General features: G+C 46.4%; 1 pseudogene; it reads left to right on the top strand.

Moving 5' to 3' along the window:
• The first annotated feature begins 1,132 nt into the window (after window positions 1-1,132).
• LOC149974548 (cilia- and flagella-associated protein 337-like) lies at window positions 1,133-19,557 on the top strand (annotated as a pseudogene).
• The last annotated feature ends 1,260 nt before the right edge of the window (window positions 19,558-20,817 follow it).

Here is a 20,817-nt window from a genome sequence, read left to right as displayed (position 1 = left end):
CAATAAAGTGATCTCATACTTGATCTTAAAAATAGCTAGCTACATTATCAACCAGCCACAGACTGTTGGGCGAAAGCTAGCTATATAGTTCGCTGTGGATGCTTGAATCAGAAACATCTCAAAAGATCTGACTTTCGTCATCTCTTATGATTAAGTGCTTCAGTTGTTCTTCAGTTGATCAAATCCTGAAAATAATAACACTTAGTGACCTGTTCTTTGAAATGAATTTAACCTTTGAAAACCGAAGTAACTTTACAACCTTGTAAACAAATGCGGCAGCATGTTGGTGGAAGTTGTGTGTTACAGATGACATATTGATCTGTGGATCTGAGCATTCCACACCTGTCTGAGAATAAGCAGCATTGTTTGACCTGAAATTGGGTTTGTCCTAAAAGACAGAGGGAGAGAGAGAGACAAAAACTCTTATTTAAACCCAGAGGAGGAAAGAAAGAGTTCTCAGATGGGGTTTAGGCTGTTGTGAGGAACTGAGTTCAGTTTGTGTTTCAGCATCCTTCACTCGGATACACAAACAGAGGAACTTGGGCCACAAGCTCACGAGGAGCACATCTAAGGAAGAATCCAGAGGGAAAATGTAAATGTATGACTGAGGTTGTTTTTAGAGCTTGGTTCAGAGTGAAATTTCAGGCTATCTGAATTTTTTGGCTATCTATTTGTAATTTAGATCAGTGTTGAAGTTATAAATGCTGTCTAGTCTATATACACATTTCATGTTTAGCATTGTGTTTAGATACCTTTCATCTTCTCTGTTCTAGTTCAGTTTTGTGTGTGTGAATCCTGTGATTTCATTCTACAGAAAATCAAGATATCAACATGTTTTTGAAAAACCTAGCTCTCTGAGTAGAGCAAATGTACATCTTAGTTCTAATTCCAAAGCCTTTTGGAGTAGAAACAGTTTCATTGTCTCATTGACTGCATATCCCTGCTGGTGGGTTGATTGCGAGAACTGCCCCTGATCTAAAAGGACACTCATGCATGCCTAGATTAACCAGGAAGAGAGATGAGAATGTGGAGATGTGACTGATTGTCCCGTGGTTTCCCATGGCAATGGGACCAACAAGCCTGTCCTCATCATGGTTGGCGACACACGAGACGGGGGTTTAGGGGCACCCCTATGCCTAGCAGTCTCCCTCACAACGTGAAGTCTCTCTTCAAGTACACTTTAAATACATACAATACAAGGAAACTTGAGTTTCAACCTCAATACAACAACGCTTTTTAGCGCATTTGTTTTTTGTGACTTTCACACAGTAATTTCAAGGAGGCCTACCACATGAAATTGGTTAGTTATCTGGATCCAATTACTCTAGTCTTTGAAATTGGTCACAATGTGTGCAGTCTTACTGCTGCCAGAGGGGAGTGCTACATGTTCATATTCTGTAAGGCATTCATATTATGCCTCACAGAATGGCCACTACACTATTTATGGAATTTATATCTATCCAATAAACACGTTGTGCCTATCTATAATTGACTGTTTCATATGTATCTAAAGTGTCTACTGCAATGGGACAGTAAATATTTCCCATTTACAGGGATGCAGGCCAGGATGCCTGTCTTCAGGAGGAACTAGAACAAAACATGTTTTAATTTTAACCTTTATTTAACTAGGCAAGTCAGTTAAGAACACATTCTTATTTACAATGACAGCCTACCCCAGCCAACGCTGGGCTAATTGTACGCCGCCCTATGAGACTCCTAATCACAGTCGGATGTGATACAGCCTGGATTCAAACCAGGGACTGTAGTGAAACCTCTTGCACTGAGATGCAGTGCCTTAGACCACTGCGCCACTTGGGAGCCCTAGAACTAGACTAGAACACTTGCTGTTGCTGAGGGACGCAGTTACCAATCACATACCCTCGGACAAGGGTCCCGGCGGAGTTGGAGAGGTGCACGGAGAGACGGAGGAGGAGAAGGAGGGATGAGTTCTGTGATTGGTCCAGACAGCCAGGGCAGATGGATGGAAAGGGTCTTTAATGAGGTAACATGTGAAGCCGTGCTGCTGCTCCAGTTTCAACTGTTCTGCCTGCGGCTATGGAATCCTGACCTGTTCACCGGACGTGCTACCTGTCCCAGACCTGCTGTTTTCAACTCTCTAGAGACAGCAGGAGTGGTAGAGATACTCTTAATGATCGGCTATGAAAAGCCAACTGACATTTACTCCAGAGGTGCTGACTTGCTGCACCCTCGACAACTACTGTGATTATTATTATTTGACCATGCTGGTAATTTATGAACATTTGAACATCTTGGCCATGTTCTGTCATAATCTCCACCCGGCACAGCCAGAAGAGGACTGGCCACCCCTCATAGCCTGGTTACTCTCTGGGTTTTTTCCTAGGTTTTGACCTTTCTAGGGAGTTTTTCCTAGCCACCGTGCTTCTATACCTGCATTGCATGCTGTTTGGGGTTTTAGGCTGGGTTTCTGTACAGCACTTTGAGATATCAGCTGATGTACAAAGGGCTATATAAATACATTTGATTTGATGTTAACTATAACCCTTTGTTATGTATATTTTAACTGTTTGCTGTTTGTTTGTTTGTTTGTTTACCCAATTTCATCAAGTAAATCTATTGAGAACTAATTCTCGTTCACACCAATGTCCTGCTGTTCTTATAGATTGACGTGTCATGTGAGTGGAAGGAGCTGTGTAGCTGCCTGCTACAGAAGTGCAGAGAGAGAGCTAACACCTCCAGGCCTAGAGGTGCTCTACCCCCCCACTCTGTTACATCTGTGTCAGTAAAGAGGGGCTGCCCACTCTGTGGAACCGCTGACTACATGTCCTCTAGACTATGAAGGTGAGTGGGATAATGTGTGAATGAGTTAGCAGACACACACACCACACACACACATTATGTATGTCCCCAGCTGGCTGGAGACCCTGCAGAGGAAGGGGTTAACAGAAGGAGGTTCAGGGGCTGGACCACTGATTCGTCTACATGCTCAATGTCCACAAGGACGCTGTAGCAACCAGCAGCAGGGACCTCCACTTTGTTGACGTGTCCACGACCAGCCGCTTTAAGGACGTCCACTTGTTTGGTGTCTAGCTGACTTTTAACTGTTAAAAAACTCAAAGTGTAACTTTTGCTTTTGATTTGATAAATTGAAGTTCCATTTTTGACTGAGTGTCTCTTGTTGTCAGTAATGTCCCAATCTCTCTCTGCTACTGGTATGACACAAATGTACAGCTAAAATTTATGATTCTCTTTGTGCTAAAATAAATGTTCCATCTGAACATTTGACCAATCTGGCCACTATTCCTCCCAGTCACCAGGGCTGCACTGTTTGCTGCAATGGGGAGATGAGAGGGGAGGGGTCCATCTGTTATGGTTCCTCAAACATCACACTGGGCTGTTTGTGAGCCCCTTCAGTGAGGACAACCACCGAAGAGAATCTACATGCAGGTAGGCCTCATTATCTCCATTTACTTAGTGCTGGGCTAGAACAAAACCCTGCACACCTTGCAATGACTGTATAATTGCTTGCTGCATTACAAGCTCTTCCAAGGGAGTTATTTGTCTTGGCACTGTGGTTAGCATGCCTTCCTTGGGGCCAAAAGGGTATGGTGTTTTTCAGGCTTCTTTCCTAAGTGAGCTACACCCCATACTTCTCCAGGACCAGGGTTGGTGACAGGATACAAATTGGTTAACTGGCATTATGGGTGAGAACATGTCTCCTACCAGGATATTGGTGACTTCTACCAAAAAATCTCCGCAGTCCAACAGGAACCAATCAACAGGATCAGCGAAGCCTCCTCAGTATTCATCATGCATATCACTCAGGAGAAAACCCTAAGTGTGGGAAATCAATAAGGTAATAATATTACATAGTATCTACATTATTATGCATATTTATTGTGTTGTTACTATGGAGTAAGCAAGGTATAAAGTGCCACCATTTCTATTGGATGATACAAAAAGCAGTGGGTAGCTGTTAATGTACCACACAGCCTCATTCTTTATCAGATTTTGACAGCACTCAAGGTTGGGTTTTAATAGACAGAGAAGGTCTGAGTGACCTTGACCCAGGTCAAGTTGAAATGTCAACTCTGACATATTCAGATTCTCTCATGGTAGCAATCTACACGTAGTCATGGAGAGTAATGAATAACATCAGAGATCAACCGTCACACCGCAGAATGATGAAACTCACCTGGTCAAAATTATTTTGAGTAATAACTGTGTTTTATCTAGAAATTAGATGTTGCTCACTGTCGTTGACTCCCACCCTATAACCAATGTAATATATATATATAATGGCTTTTACTGGGGAGAAAACATGTGAAGAAGTAATTCAAGTGGGAGGGGATGTTTTCTATTAGTCGTTATGGCTTCTGAGAGGGCACATTTTGTGCTGCAATAAACTGTCTAGCTTTGGTCAGTTGAACAATGAAGCCGTCCTCAACAGTTCCCAATTATAAACTAATAGGAAAGGAAGTATTTTTAGAATTTTTAGTTATGCTACATTTTATTAAGTAACCCATAAATCCTAACCTCCCTTTCCCTATGTCTGTCTCTCTTCCGCTGTTCTCTCTCTCCTTCGCCCACCCTCTCTCTCTCTCTCTCTCTCTCTCTCTCTCTCTCCCTCCCTCCCTCCTTCGCCCACCCTCTCTCTCCCTCTCCTCCCCCACCCTCTTTCCCGCTCTCGCTCTTCACCCCCTCTCTCCCTCCTCTGCAGGGTGTGACCTGTTTTGACTTCAACAGGTCTCTTAACCAGTTTGGGACGTGTGGTCTGGACCCTACGGTCAGACTGTGGAACCGCTTCATTGTAGTTAATTATTCACTTTTCTGTGCTAAACCATGTAGAACATTGGCCTGTTGGAAACTACAACTCCTTACTAAATCTCAAAGTTCGGCAATGATCTGATTTATCGCTTGAGAAACTGCAGCGCAATGTGAGCATTGAGTTCAGAAAAAAAGGAAAGAAATGGTTTCAAATAATTGAACCGATGTAGGAAAATAACTGACATTTCGGTTAATCGCTCATGTCACGATCGTCGTAAAGAGGAGACCAAGGCGCAGCGTGATATGAATACATGTTCTATATTTAATGAAGAAAGAACACTGAAACAAACTCACAAAAACAACAAACGAACGAACGTGACGCTATATAATCTAAATGTGCAGACACAGGCAACTAGACATAGACATAGATAATAACCTACGAAATACCCAAAGAAGATGGCTGCCTAAATATGGTTCCCAATCAGAGACAACGATAAACACCTGCCTCTAATTGAGAACCAATCTAGGCAACCATAGATATATATAAACACCCAGATGATAAACAACCCCATAAACCTACAAAACCCATAGACAGTACAAAAACACATACATCACCCATGTCACACCCTGACCTAACCAAAACAATAAAGAAAACAAAGAATACTCAGGTCAGGGCGTGACAGCTCAGCACTATTAGAGACAAAAGGGATTTGACACTATCTTTTGTGAAGGGTTCTTTTTCGGAAATTTGCTAAAAACCTGCATGCCACCCAGGCAGCATAGATGTTATCTGCATATAAGAGTTTGGGAGGAGAGGGGAGACAAGGCCATGGTGCCCCCCTCTCCTGTGCCCTCTACAACAACACACTGAAACAGGAGTGTATGGAATCTTATACACATATACACTGTCACATCTACACATACACACACGAGAGTGTGCATACTGTATGTGTGTGTTTATGTCTGTGTGTGTGTGTGCGTGCCTGTTTAAATCCGTGTGTGTGTATCGTGTGTTTTTCTATGTGTGTGTAGGTCATCGCCGGATGTAATGACTTGTCTGTATCACTGTGGGACGTAGAAATAGGGACTCTTGAGTCTGAAGATCACCAGTGTTCACGGAGAGGAAGAGATGGGGATAGACTCCTCCCACAGAAGACTCATCACTGTAGCACGCAACAGAACCAGAATTTCTCAAGGACCCTGTTTGCAAATGATCAATTAATCTCTCTCCATATTTTTTTGTTATCACTGAACTGACAACCTGGATTGGTTAAAGCAACTGTAGCTTTATGCAGTGGAGCCTTTGCTTTCACCCATCCAACCATGTTACTGATGTCTGTAACATTCTGAGTGTAGTGGGTGAGAAGTCAGGCGCAGGAAGCAGAGAGTTCAGGGGAGTGCTACGAAGGGGAGCCACCTTCGGTCGGAGTCGTGACAGTACCCCCCTTGACGCGAGGCCGGTGTCAGCTCGCCGACACCGGCCTCAAGGTCGACCCGGAGGACGAGGCGCAGGGCAATCCGGATGGAGGTGATGGAAATCCCTCAACATTGACGGATCCAAAATGGCCCCCACCGGTACCCAGCACCTCTCCTCCGGACCGTACCCCTCCCAGTCCACGAGGTACTGCAGGCGTCTCAAGTCCAGAATGGCCCGTATCGTATACGCCGGGGACCCCTCGATGTCCAGAGGGGGAGGAGGGACCTCCGGCACCTCACTAGGGGAGGGGAGGGGACCAGCTACCACCGGCCTGAGGAGAGACACATGAAACGAGGGGTTAATACGATAATAGGAAGGGAGTTGTAATCGATAACACACCTTGTTTATTCTCCTCAGGACTTTGAAAGGCCCTACACACTGCGGCCCAAGCTTCCGACAGGGCAAGCGGAGTGGCAGGTTTCGGGTCGAGAGCCAGACCCTGTCCCCCGGTACAAACACGGGGGCCTCACTGCGGTGGCGGTCAGCACTCCTTTTCTGCCGTCCACTAGCTTGTTGAAGGGATTCCTGGACGGCCCTCCAGGTCTCTTTGGAGCGCTGCACCCATTCCTCCACCGCAGGAGCCTCGGTCTGGCTCGGATGCCACGGTGCCAGGACCGGCTGGTACCCCAACACACACTGAAAGGGGGACACATTAGTAGAGGAGTGGCGTAGTGCGTTCTGGGCCATTTCGGCCCAGGGGATGTATCTCGCCCACTCCCCTGGCCGGTCCTGGCAGTACGACCGCAGAAACCTACCCACCTCCTGGTTTACTCTCTCCACCTGCCCATTACTTTCGGGGTGATAACCGGAGGTCAGGCTGACCGAGACCCCCAGATGCTCCATGAACGCCCTCCATACTCGGGACGTGAACTGGGGGCCCCGATCAGAAACGATGTCCTCCGGCACCCCGTAGTGCCGGAAGACGTGGGTGAATAATGCCTCCGCAGTCTGTAGGGCTGTAGGGATACCGGGCAACGGGAGGAGACGGCAGGACTTCAATCACCAGAACCGTGGTGTTCCCCTGAGACGGGGGAAGATCGGTCAGGAAATCTACGGATAGATGTGACCATGGCCGTTGTGGAACGGGGAGGGGTTGTAACTTCCCTCTAGGAAGGTGCCTAGGAGCCTTACTCTGGGCGCATACCGAACAGGAGGAGACATAAACCTTAACGTCCCTAGCCAAGATAGGCCACCAATACCTCCCCTGAAGGCTCCCCATTGTCCTCCTCACCCCAGGGTGACCCGAGGAGGGTAGGACGTGAGCCCACCGAATCAGTTGGTCCCGAACACCAAGCGGCACGTACTTCCGCCCCGCCGGACACTGAGGAGGCGCGGGTTCAGCCCATAACGCCCGCTCGATGTCCGAGTCCACCTCCCATACCACTGGTGCTATCAGCTTTGAGGCGGGAAGGATGGGAGTAGGTTCGGTGGACCTATCGTCCGTGTCGTAAAGGCGGGACAGTGCGTCCGCCTTCACGTTCTGGGAGCCCGGTCTATACGATAAAGTGAACCGGAATCGGGTGAAAAATATGGCCCACCTTGCCTGACGCGGGTTCAGTCTCCTAGCTGCCCGAAAATACTCCAGATTTTGGTGGTCGGTCCAGATGAGAAAGGGGTGCTTAGCCCCCTCAAGCCAGTGTCTCCACACCTTCAGAGCCCTGACCACCGCTAACAACTCCCGGTCCCCCACATCATGAGTTTTGGTGGCGTACCCGAGCGCTGTGATAGCACGGCACCCACCCCAGCCTCGGACGCGTCCACCTCCACTATGAATGCTAGAGAGGGGTCCGGATGCGCCAACACGGGTGCATCCGTGAACAGCGCCTTCAACTTGTTGAAAGCTCCGTCCGCCTCTGCTGACCACCGCAACCGCACCGGGCCCCCTTCAGCAGTGAGGTAATTGGAGCCGCTATCTGGCCAAAACCCCGGATAAACCTCCGGTAGTAGTTGGCAAAACCCAAAAACCGCTGCACCTCTTTTACCGTGGTCGGAGTCGGCCAATTACGCACGGCCTTACTGCGGTCACCCTCCATCTCCACCCCCGAGGTGGAAATGCGATAACCCAGAAAGGAGACGGCTTGTTTGGAGAACACACACTTCTCAGCCTTGACGTATAGGTCATGCTCCAGCAGTCTACCAAGCACCCTGCGTACCAGAGACACATGCGCGGCGTGAGTGGCTGAGTAGATCAGAATGTTATTGATATTAACAACCACTCCCTGCCTGTGCAGGTCCCTGAGAATCTCGTCTACAAAGGATTGGAAAACGGCTGGAGCATTCTTTAACCCATACGGCATGACGCAGTACTCATAGTGGCCCGATGTGGTACTAAATGCAGTTTTCCACTCGTCTCCCTTCCGAATACGCACCAGGCTATACGCGCTCCTGAGATCCAATTTTGTGAAGAACTGCTTTCTGCCGTAGCAATGAGAGGTAGTGGGTAGCTGAACCCCACTGTGATGGCATTTAGACCTCTATAATCAATACACGGACGCAAACCTCCCTCCTTTTTCTTCACAAAAAAGAAACTCGAGGAGACGGGTGAGATGGAGGACCAAATGTACCCCTGTCCCAGAGACTCCGTGATATATGTCTCCATAGCCAACGTCTCCTCTTGGGACAATGGGTACACGTGACTATTGAGAAGAGCAGCGTCTACCTGGAGATCTATCGCACAATCCCTTCCCGGTCGATGTGGTGGTAATTTAGTCGCCTTCTTTTTACTGAAAGCGATTGCCAAATTGGCATACTCGGGGGGAATGCACACCGTGGGACCCTGGTCTGGACTCTCCACCAACGTGGCACCGATGGAAACTCCCAGACACCTTCCAGAACACTCCTCTGACCACCCCTGGAGAACCCCCTGTCTCCACTAAATTTTAGGATTGTGCCGGGCCAGCCAGGGAATCCCTAGCACCACTGGAAACGCAGGCGAATCAATAATGTAGAGACTGATACGCTCCCTATGATTCCCCTGCGTTACCATGTCCAGTGGAACCGTGGTCTCCGTGACCACCCCTGACCCTAATGGCCGGCTATCTAGGGAGTGCACGGGAAAGGGAGAATCTATCGGCACAAGCGGAACACCTAATTTAATAGCGAGTCCGCGATCCATAATAGCAAGTCCGCGATCCAGCTGCACCTGAATCGACTAGCGCCCTATGCTGGGAAGAGGGGAAAAATGTAAGAAAAAAAATCAAGACAAACATGTGACCAACAGGGGGTTCTGGGTGAGTTTGGTGCTGACTCACCTGGGGTGATCGAGAAATGTTCCGCCTGCCATCTCGACTCCCAGATGGACCCCCCCAGCACCGATCAGCCGTGTGTCCTCTCCGACCACAGCTGGTGCAGAGGGAGCCTCCTCCTCCGCTACCCCTAGGCACAGTCCCTCCCAACTCCATCGGAACGGGAGTGGAGGTGCTGGGTGGTGGAACACACAGGACCCTCTCCGAACGCCCGCGGGCAGCCAGCAGATTGTCCAGTCGGATGGACATGTCAATCAGCTCATCCAGGGAAAGAGCGGTGTCCCGACACGCTAGCTCCCTGCGGTCGTCCTCCCGGAGACTACACCGGTAGTGGTCGATAAGGGCCCTGTCGTTCCACCCAGATCCTGCTGCCAAGGTCCGGAACTCCAACGCGTAATCCTGGGCGCTCCTCTTCTCCTGCCGGAGATGGAATAGTCGTTCTCTGGGTAGTGCTCCTTCACTGAGTCTGGGCCATTCCAGACTACGTTCGCCCACTCCAGAGCACGAACTATGAGGCAGGAGATGAGGACACTCACCCTCTCCGCTCCCGAGGGAGTGGGTCTGACGGTGGCCAGGTTTCCAGCTGGAGTAAGAACCCCTGGCACCCCGCCGCCGCTCCATCATAGACCCTCGGGAGCGTAAGACGGAGGGTGCTGGAGTCGGGAGATGGGGAGTCCTGTGGGGGGGGCCCGAAGGTGGAGAGAGGAGACCACTTCTCTCCCATCGGTCCAGTCTCTCCATCACCTGATCCATAGCCGTTCCGATCCGATGGAGAACGGTGGTATGATGTAGAACCCTTTCCTCCATCGATGGGAGGGGATTGGCTGTTGCTCCTGCTGACTCCATTCCTCAGGGTGCGGGATTCTATAACGTTCTGAGTGTAGTGGGTGAGAAGTCAGGCGCAGGAAGCAGAGAGTTCAGGGGAGTGCTACTTTAATGCACAAAAACGGCGAACATAAGCCAACCCCACGAAAACACAGGGCGTATAACAAAACAAACGCCCCAAACAGGGGGACTTAAACTGTCCAGCAAAACCCACGAAATGGGAAAACACGTAACCCACGGACGTGCACACAAGTTTACACAAAACAGAAGGTCACAATAATTAATCCCGCACAAGGAACCAGGCGGGCCGGCTGACTAATAAAGCCTCACTAATTATACCCAACTCAAAACAGGTGCACTCAATAAACACATAAGGAGGGGGAGGAAATAATCAGTGGCCGCTAGTAGGCCGGCAACGACGACCGCCGAGCGCCACCCGAACGGGAAGAGCGCCACCCGAACGGGAAGGGGAGCCACCTTCAGTCGGAGTCGTGACAATGTCTGATAACTATTTTAAGAAAAGGAGAAAAGCAGGATACATTCTCCAAGTATCTGTTAAGACCTTCTCCTTCATTATTTGTATTTTTATTGAACCTTTATTTAACTAGGCAAGTCAGTTAAGAAGAAATTCTTATCTACAATGACGGCCAACCAAAAGGCAAAAGGCCTCCTGCGGGGATGGGGGCTGGGATTAAAAATGAAAAATGTATTGAATATAAATATAGGACTAAACACACACCACAACCAGAGAGACAACACAACACTACACATAAAGAGAGATCTAAGACAACAACATAGCATGGTATCAACACTACATAACAACAACATGGTAGCAACACAACAGGGTAACAGCACAAAACATGGTACAAACATTATTGGGCACAGACAACAGCACAAAGGGCAAGAAGGTAGAGACAACAATACCTCACACAAAGCAGCCACAACCGTCAGCAAGTGTCCATGATTGAGTCTTTGAATGAAGAGATTGAGATAACACTGTCCAGTTTGAGTGTTTGTTGCAGATCGTTCCAGTCGCTAGCTGCAGCCAACTGAAAAAGGTGCTTTGCGGACCTTTAACAGAATGTGACTGGCAGAACGGGTGTTGTATGTGGAGGATGAGGGCTGCAGTAGATATCTCAGATAGGAGGGAGTGAGGCCTAAGAGGGTTTTATAAATAAGCATCAACCAGTGGGTCTTGCGACGGGTATACAGAGATGACCAGTTTACAGAGGAGCATAGAGGAGTGTTCTATAAGGAGCATTGGTGGCAAATCTGATGGCCGAATGGTAAAAAAACATCTAACATCTCTAAATTATGTCTCTGTAATCTTACATGGGTAGGATGGTCATCTGAATCAGGGTTAGTTTGGCAGCTGGGGTGAAAGAGGAGTGATTACGATAGAGGAAACCAAGTCTAGATTTAACTTTAGCCTGCAGTTTTGATATGTGCTGAGAAAAGGACAGTGCACCGTCTAGCCATACTCCCAAGTACTTGTATGGGGTGACTACCTCATGTATGGGGTGACTACCTCTACTCCCTTGGTTGACAGACAGTGACTGAGACAGCAGATTTTTTGACTTTATACTAGAGGTCGACCGCTTAATCGGAATGGCCGATTAATTAGGGCCGATTTCAAGTTTTCATAACAATCGGAATCGGTATTTTTGGACACCAATTTTGCCGATTTAAATTATTATTATTTTTTACACCTTTATTTAACTAGGCAAGTCAGTTAAGAACATTCTTGTTTTCAATGACGGTGGGTTAACTGCCTTGTTCAGGGGCAGAACAACAGATTTTTACCTTGTCAGCTCAGGGATTCAATCTTGCAACCTTATGGTTAACTAGTCCAACGCTCTAACCACCTGCCTCACGAGGAGCCTGCCTGTTACGCGAATGCAGTAAGAAGCCACAGTAAGTTGCTAGCTAGCATTAAACTTCTCTTATAAAAATAAAAAAAATATATAAATAAAATCAATCATAATCACTAGTTATGGTTGATGATATTACTAGTTTATCTAGCGTGTCCTGCGTTGCATATAATCGATGCGATGCGCATTCGCGAAAAAGGACTGTCGTTGCTCCAACGTGTACCGAACCATAAACACCAATGCCTTTCTTAAAATCAATACATAGAAGTATATATTTTTAAACCTGCATATTTAGCTAAAAGAAATCCAGGTTAGCAGGCAATATTAACCAGGTGAAATTGCGTCACTACTCTTGCGTGCATTGCACGCAGAGTCAGGGTATATGCAACAGTTTAGGCCGCCTGGCTCATTGCGAACTAATTTGCCAGAATTTTACGTAATTATGACATAACATTGAAGGTTGTGCAATGTAACAGCAATATTTAGACTTAGGGATGCCATCCGTCAGATAAAATACGTAACGTTCACTGAAATAATAAACATTTTGTTTTTCTAAATTATAGTTTCCGGATTCGACCATATTAATGACCTAAGGCTTGTATCTCTGTGTGTTATTATGTTATAATTAAGTCTATGATTTGATATTTGATAGAGCAGTCTGACTGAGCGATGGTAGGCAGCAGCAGGCTCGTAAGCATTCATTCAAACAGCACTTTCGTGCGTTTTGCCAGCAGCTCTTCGCATTGCCAGTGAGATTAGGCTGGTGTAACCGATGTGAAATGGCTAGCTAGTTAGCGGGGTGCGTGCTAATAGCGTTTCAAACGTCACTCGCTCTGAGACTTGGAGTAGTTGTTCCCCTTGCTCTGCATGGGTAACGCTGCTTCGAGGGTGGCTGTTGTCGATCTGTTCCTGGTTCTAGCTCAGGTAGCGGCGAGGAGAGGGATGGAAGCTATACTGTTACACTGGCAATACTAAAAGTGCCTATAAGAACATCCAATAGTCAAAGGTATATGAAATACAAATCGTATAGAGAGAAATAGTCCTCTAATTCTTATAATGACTACAACCTAAAACTTCTTACCTGGGAATATTGAAGACTCATGTTAAAAGGAACCACCAGCTTTTATATGTTCTCATGTTCTGAGCAAGGAACTTAAACATTAGCTTTCTTACATGGAACATATTGCACTTTTACTTTCTTCTCCAACACTTTGTTTTTGCATTATTTAAACCAAATAGAACATGCTTCATTATATATTTGAGGCTAAATTGATTTTATTGATGTATTACATTAAGTTAAAATAAGTGTTAATTCAGTATTGTTGTAATTGTCATTATTACAAATAAATACAATAAAAAATTGGCCGATTAATCGATATCGGCTTTTTTTGGTCCTCCAATAAATCGGTATCGGTATTGGCGTTGAAAAATCATAATCGGTCGACCTCTACTTTATACACTGCACTCTTTGAGAGAGGTAGTTAGCAAACCAGGCCAAAGGCCCCTCAGATACACCAATACTCCTTAGCCGGCCCACAAGGATAGGAATGGTCTACCGTATCAAAATCTTCGGCCAAGTCAATAGAAATAGCAGCACAGCTTTGCTTAGAATCAAGGGCAATGGTGACATCATTGAGGACCTTTAAGGTTGCAGTGACACATCCATAACCTGAGCGGAAACCAGTTTGCATACCCGAGAGAATACTATAGTCATCAAGGTCTTTGACAAGTTTTTCCAACACTTTTGATAAACAGGGCAAAATAGAAATAGTCATATAACAGTTAGGATCAGCTTGATCTCCCCCTTTAAATAAAGGACAAACTGTGGCTGCCTTCCAAGCAATGGGAACCTCCCCAGAGAGGAGAGACAGGTTAAAAAGATTGGAGATAGGCTTGGCGATGATAGGGGCAGCAACCTTAAAGAAGAAAGGGTCTAAACCATCTGACCCAGATGTTTTTTGAGGGTCAAGTTTAAGGAGCTCCTTTAGCACCTCGGACTCAGTGACTGCCTGCAGGGAGAAACTTTGTAGTGGGGTAGGGGAAAAAGAGGGAGAAGCATCGGGGATAGTCGCATTAGAAGGGGTGGGAAATTAGGAAATTTTGGACGGGCAAGGAGGCATGGCTGAGTCAAATAGCAATCCTGAGTTAATGAAGTGGTGATTAACGAGCTCAGCCATGTGCTTCTTGTCAGTAACAACCACATCATCAACATTAAGAGACATGGGAAGCTGTGAGGAGGAGGGTTTATCTCCAGGTCTTTAACCGTTTTCCAGAACTTCTTGGGGTTAGACCCACAGAGAGAGAACTGCTCCTTAAAGTAATTAACTTTGGCCTTCCGGATAGCCTGAGTGCACTTATTTCTCATTTGCCTAAACGAGAGCCAGTCAGTCTGAGTATGTGTGTGCGGAGCCTTTCGAAAAATGTAATTCTTGCGGTGGAGTAACTCTACAAGTTCACGATCAAACCAGGGGCTGAACCTGTTTTTAAGTCATACCTTGTGGGATTGGTAATAATCTCAGAAAGATTTAGGGAGTCCCATTGCTTTAGGACTTGGTCAGGTGGTTTAAGCATGTCCCAGTTTAGGTCACCTAGCAGGACAAATTCAGACTTAGTGTAAGGGGCCAGGGAGAGCTTAGGACAGGTAGGGTACAGGCCAGTTCTGATGGAGGACGATAGCACCCAGCAACAGTCAACAAAGAGCTATTTGAAAGTGTAACGCTTAAAACCAGCAAATCAAATTGTTTGGGGACAGACTTGGTGGAGACAACTGAGCACTGAAGGTGAGCCTTGGTAAAGACCCCCCCCCCCCCTCACCTTTGGAAGATCTGTCTTGCCGAAAAAGGTTATAACCACAAAGGTTAACATCTGTATTCAAAACACTCTTCCTTAATCACGTCTCAGTAATGATCAACACATCTGGATTGGAGCTGTGAACCCACACTTTCAATTGATCCATTTCAAGTAATAAGCTTCTAGTGTTAACGTGCAGAAAACCCAGGCTTTTACGAGAGCAGAAATCAGTGAAGCAGATATCAGAGCACACGTCAGAATGGTGGCTAGCAACAGTAGATGGGCCAGGGTTTACATGCACATTTCCAGATATCATCAACAGTAATACAGTCAAGGCACGGCATAGGACAGGGAGAGCTCTGCAGTGCTGATTTATGATATCTGATTGTGCATCAGATGGCAACAAGATCATATTGTACAGCAGTCTGTCCCACAGTTGGGTAAAGAAAGTTTGAAGTCAACGAAGCATGCAGGAGTCATAAGGCAAACAGCAAAATGCACAAGAAAAAAATTAAATAAATAACAACTTGGGGCTAGCCATTGTAAGTTCAGAGTCACTCGCCCCAACAGTGTGTGTCTGCTGGAGGCGAGTGAAAGCTTGGGAGAGAGGGGGGAGTGTGGTGGGGGTACCTGTACCAGACAGAGGGAGACAGGCCAGGGCAGACGGTGAACAGATCGCCAGGTGTAATCCAATCGAGAAGCTGTTATTTCTGGGGGGCAGATGTCTTGTAGAAAATGCCAGTGAATGGTCTTTGAACAGCAGGAGGGGGCTTCAGAGGACGCTTCAAAGACTCCTGCCACTTGTTGGGCCCAAAGGCCTCGACACCTTTTACTTCACACCTCAGTGCTAATTGAAGTTGTATCTGGTCTGTCCTTGCAAGCCTGGCAGCCTTAACTAAGTATTCAGTCCCCATAAAGTAAAATATATCATTGTAATGTACTTTATTTTTCATTTTTTAAATGTCTTTTTCTTCTTGGCTTTCAAAATAGCATCAGAACAAACACTACTCACTGGATGGTGTCCTCAAGTTTCTGCTGTTTGTTCGCTTGAGCACCTTCCGTATAGCTTGGAAAAAGGAAACCTTGGTAGCAGTAATCTCTCCGGTTAATTTTGGTCAAAATTAGGTTGTAGGTTTGGAGTTTTGATCTGGAGCAAAGGCCATGCTGTGGAGGGTAGCATCCTGCACATGTCCTTGCCGAAAAATCCAAGTTTATCTAACTCCAAATCTATCCTTTTGTAAAAAACATGCTGAAAAATGTGAGAGCTCACATGTAGCTGTGTATCTCTCTCTGAGGGGGGTGGATTGACTAAGATTAAGTTAGAAACAACTTTAGATGGACACAGATGTAGTTTACTGTGATGTGATTTTTCTGTCTGTTAAAAGGTGTGGAACCTACTGAGCGGCGTCAACCTACACAAGCTAGAGCATGCCACCTTCTCAGAGGTCACAGGGATCACCTGTCTCCATGACAATTAGCTCCTGGCTGTGGGGTGGAGCCAACAGATCGCTTAGTATGACATCACAGGGGCTAAGGTACATTCACACACACATTTTCTTTGTCAATGAAAAGTGCATGTGTTCCAGCCAGTATAAACACCTATACTGCACTCTCTGGTGAAAAAGTCCACCACACCTCAACACCAGTGTTATCTTACACTACCGCCAGACCATGTCTGCTCCATGTGGTTCCACTCAGAGGTACCAGACACATACCTTCCTTACAAGAGAGCTTTCATTAATTAATATCTATTTATATATATGTAAGACATCAGCAGAACCTGGTGGGGTTTGAGGAACACATCCTTTTTATGCTATAGCAACTTGGCTAAGAGGTGGTGTATGTAAACTATATCAGTGAATCAAATCAAATCAACCTTTATTTGTAACATGTGCCGAATACAACAAGTGTAGATCTTACCATGAAATGCTTACTTACTGGGCCTCCCGGGTGGTTAAGGGCGCTGTACTGCAGCGCCAGCTGTGCCATCAAAGACTCTGGGTTCGCTCCCAGGCTCGGACGTAACCGGACGCGACCGGGAGGTCCGTGGGGCGACGCACAATTGGCCTAGCGTCGTCCGGGTTAGGGAGGGTAGGGATGTCCTTGTCTCATCGCACACCAGTGACTCCTGTGGCGGGCCGCTAACCAAGGTTGCCAGGTGCACGGTGTTTCCTCCGACACATTGGTGCGGCTGACTTCCGGGTTGGATGCGCACTGTGTAAAGAAGCAGTGCGGCTCGAAGGACGCATGACTTTCAACCTTCGTCTCTCCCGAGCCAGTACGGGAGTTGTAGCAATGAGACAAGATAGTAGCTACTAAAACAATTGGATACCATGAAATTGGGGAGAAAAAGGGGTAAAAATAAAATAAAAAATAAATGCTTTTAACCAACAGTTGGTTGACCAACAGTTGGTTGACTCAAAGAATGACTTCTGGGTCGTACTTTGTATCACTCGTCATACATACTACATACAGAGGCAAACTTGGTTTGTTTTCCAATTTGAATGGATGCCATGTTTTATTTTGGTGAACGCATGGTTCCAATATGGCCTCTTGTGTGTGGGATGTGAGGGCAGACATGTCTTGGGAGTTGGGTCAGCAACACAGAGCTGACATCCTGGCGGTTGACCACTGCCCTGCCCTGGGGGTCGTTGCTACGGACATGATGTAGAGGTCATCATCTGGAGCTGGGCCACACAGAGACCTCTGGTTTGCCTGCAGAGGGACACACACTCACTGTGAGTCTGCTGTGTGTGTGTGTGTGAAACAATTGACCATGTTTTCCTTTGTACCTCAATGCTTCATCGTAAATGTAAATCACATTTTCATAATGTGTTTGCTGTCTGTGTATGTGATGTGTGTGCGTATGTGTCCAGGACAGCGCCCCTCATAGGGAGTAACCTGGTCACACACTCACTGTAAACTGGTCGCCCACACGGTAACCAGAACACACACACGGTGAGAGAGGGAAGGAGGGAGAGGAGGTGGCAGAGGGACAGGGATCAGGGGAAAAAAGGAGTAGCTAAGGAAGGAGAGAGAGAGAGTTTAGTGGTGGGCTGTAGTAAATCTGAAAGTGATTATGATGACAGTTGTGTGGTGGTGCGGTGTCATCCAAGTGGAGGCGAAGAGGAATGGGGAGTCAAGACGCGCACTCATGATATCAATCAACTTATTTATTAGAGCTGGGAATTTCCAGGGACCTCACAATACAATATTATCACGATACTTAGGTACCGATACAATATGTATTGCGATTCTCAAGATTCTATACGTATTGCGACTCGATACTGCGATTTTATTGCTATTCGATGTTCCAAAAATATTGCTCACCAAGTCTTCTGCAGGGATGTGAGAGCCATGAGAAAGTGAGCTTTGACCAGTCATGGAAATAAAGGGCTAAAAACATGTTGGCTTCTCATTTAGAAACAAGATGGAGAACAAGCTATAGAAGGAAAAATACCTGAGTTTTGGCGCAGGTACAGCCAAAGCCAGCTAGCCCAAAAATATATTGCGATATTGTCAAAAATAATACCCCCCCCCCCCCCCCCCCCCCTTCTCTACTGTAGTGGGAATTTCCAGGTGAACAAAAGGAGAGCAGTCGTTGATTTAATTAATACAAAATTATTTCGGATGAATTACAAGTTCAACAGGGAGACAACCTCCAGCATAGAATCATAGAAAAAGTCTAACTTGCCTTCTCTAAGCAGGCCCCTTATATTGTAATCTCACAGCACCAATGTTCTGTGACACCCGCCTAGAGACTTGCAGGAAGTCACAACATCAGCTGCTACATAATCACAGTGTGACAGAAAACAAAAACATAAAGTGTCCTCGGTCCTTGTACATCCAGTCCAGTCTAGCGTTAATCACTATCAACAGATATGAGAACCCATCAGGCACGGCGCTATACCGGGGCTAGGGGGGCCCCTCAAGCATTTTTGTATTTTTAAATAAGGAAATATATAAAAATTAATAACCAGCCATTCTGTTCCTAATTCCCAATCTGATCCCCTGGGGGGGGGGGGAAGAATCATGAAAATTACAGAAAGAGTGGGGGGTGGGGTGTAGTATGCTAAGCATTGTGTTAATTACTCTAAACTCAATAAAAACGTTATTCACCTTAAATTTCACAACTACACAACTACAACTAGTATTTATGTTCTCTGTCCTTGTGTGGGTGTGTGAATACTGTATGTACCAGTGGAGGCTGCTGAGGGGAGGAAGGTTCATAATAATGGCTGGAATGGAGTGAAACGTGTTTCATACCATTTCATTCACCCCATTCCAGCCATAATACTCCGTTCTAGCCATTATTATGAGAAGTCCTCCCCTCAGCAGCCTCCACTGGTATGTACTGTACAGTATGTCTCTCTCTGGTCGGGGGTATACAGTATTATCAGGATCATCACCTCTGTTTTTAGGACAGTATATGCAAGTTTAGGATACATCTCTTTATTAATCTGTTTTATGTGTTTTACACTGTACTCTATCTTCAGGTGTGTCTACCTGTCTGTTTCACCTCCCCAGCCCTCCTCCAGCCACCCTCCTCTCCTGCAGTCCTGGAGGGCCCACGAGTGTGGAGGTGCTGGTGTACACAGAGTGACTTTTCTTCGTCTCTGGCCCTGTGAATGGGACCACCAGACTGTTGACGGGCAGGGAGGGCATGTAGGTTCCTTCGGAACAGTAACTACAGTAACTACAGCCTCAATGACACAGCCACTTACCATACTTACAGATACTGAACTGAAGTGGTCTTTAGGTGCTGTGCAGTACTCTTTCTGTCAGTATTCCATAAATGGCCCATTTGAATACACATCACTCACAGAGTTCTTAACATCTACTGTTTTATGGATCTTGGAGAACATTATGTTCTAGCTGAATTTAAGTGATTGAATATTTCCCCCATTACAACTGTACAAACCTTTCCCTGGGAGATTGAGTTGGATCCATTTTTTGTAACTTATTTGTGTAACCTCTAGGCCTACCACAGTCTTTCTCAATCTGCTCCTTTGCAGAGGATTGTAGTCTTTTATATATAACCCTAAAAAGGCTGCCATCATATGTCACTAAATACCCCAGAACAAAGCAGTCTGGTCTGGTGTGCCGCTGTTGGCTGGAGAGTATTTCTGTAAGACCGTGGTGTATTTAAAAGGCACTGGGAAAAACGCACAAAATTAGAGATTTGCATCAAATAAATGAGGATGTTGGAATGTTGGAGAGGCTTTGTCGGAGGCATAGAAAACAGGGCTAGGCTGAACTGTAAAGACTCACTGTATACACAGTGTGTGTGTGTGTGTGAGTGTGTGTGAGTGCGTGCATGCGTGGGTGGGTGTGTCAATTCTGATGGGAAGCAATGAGAAATACATCCTGATGAATTGGCTAACTGTTTCAACAACCACAATGGCTGACTTCTGTTGATAGTTTACTGTAAGCACAGCTGAGTTAAACCAGATGGAGTTTGGTTCGGTTTCGACAGTTTTCAGTAGGTGTGTGTGTGTGTGTGTGTGTGTGTGTGTGTGTGTGTGTGTGTGTGTGTGTGTGTGTGTGTGTGTGTGTGTGTGTGTGTGTGTGTGTGTGTGTGTGTGTGTGTGTGTGTGTGTGTGTGTGTGTGTGTGTGTGTGTGTGTGTGTGTGTGTGTGTGTGTGTGTGTACATACGTGTCTTTTTGTGTCTGTGTGTGTGTGTGGACAGAGAGAGAGTCACCCGTAGCGACCGTTTGTTGTTGTGGGGATGTGGTGAACAGAACATCATCAATCTTCCCATGATGTTGAAACCCAAGGAAAAGACACACACATGCACACACACACCTACTCATCAATATGTTCTATGAGGGCATAATGACTACCATCTCTGAGAACAGACCT

Source organism: Oncorhynchus mykiss, chromosome 20, assembly GCF_057628025.1.
Source record: "Oncorhynchus mykiss isolate SJ-2025 chromosome 20, ASM5762802v1, whole genome shotgun sequence".
Taxonomy (NCBI): Eukaryota; Metazoa; Chordata; class Actinopteri; order Salmoniformes; family Salmonidae; genus Oncorhynchus; species Oncorhynchus mykiss.
Note: the sequence above shows the minus strand (reverse complement) of the source record. Positions and strands in the feature narration are given on the sequence as shown.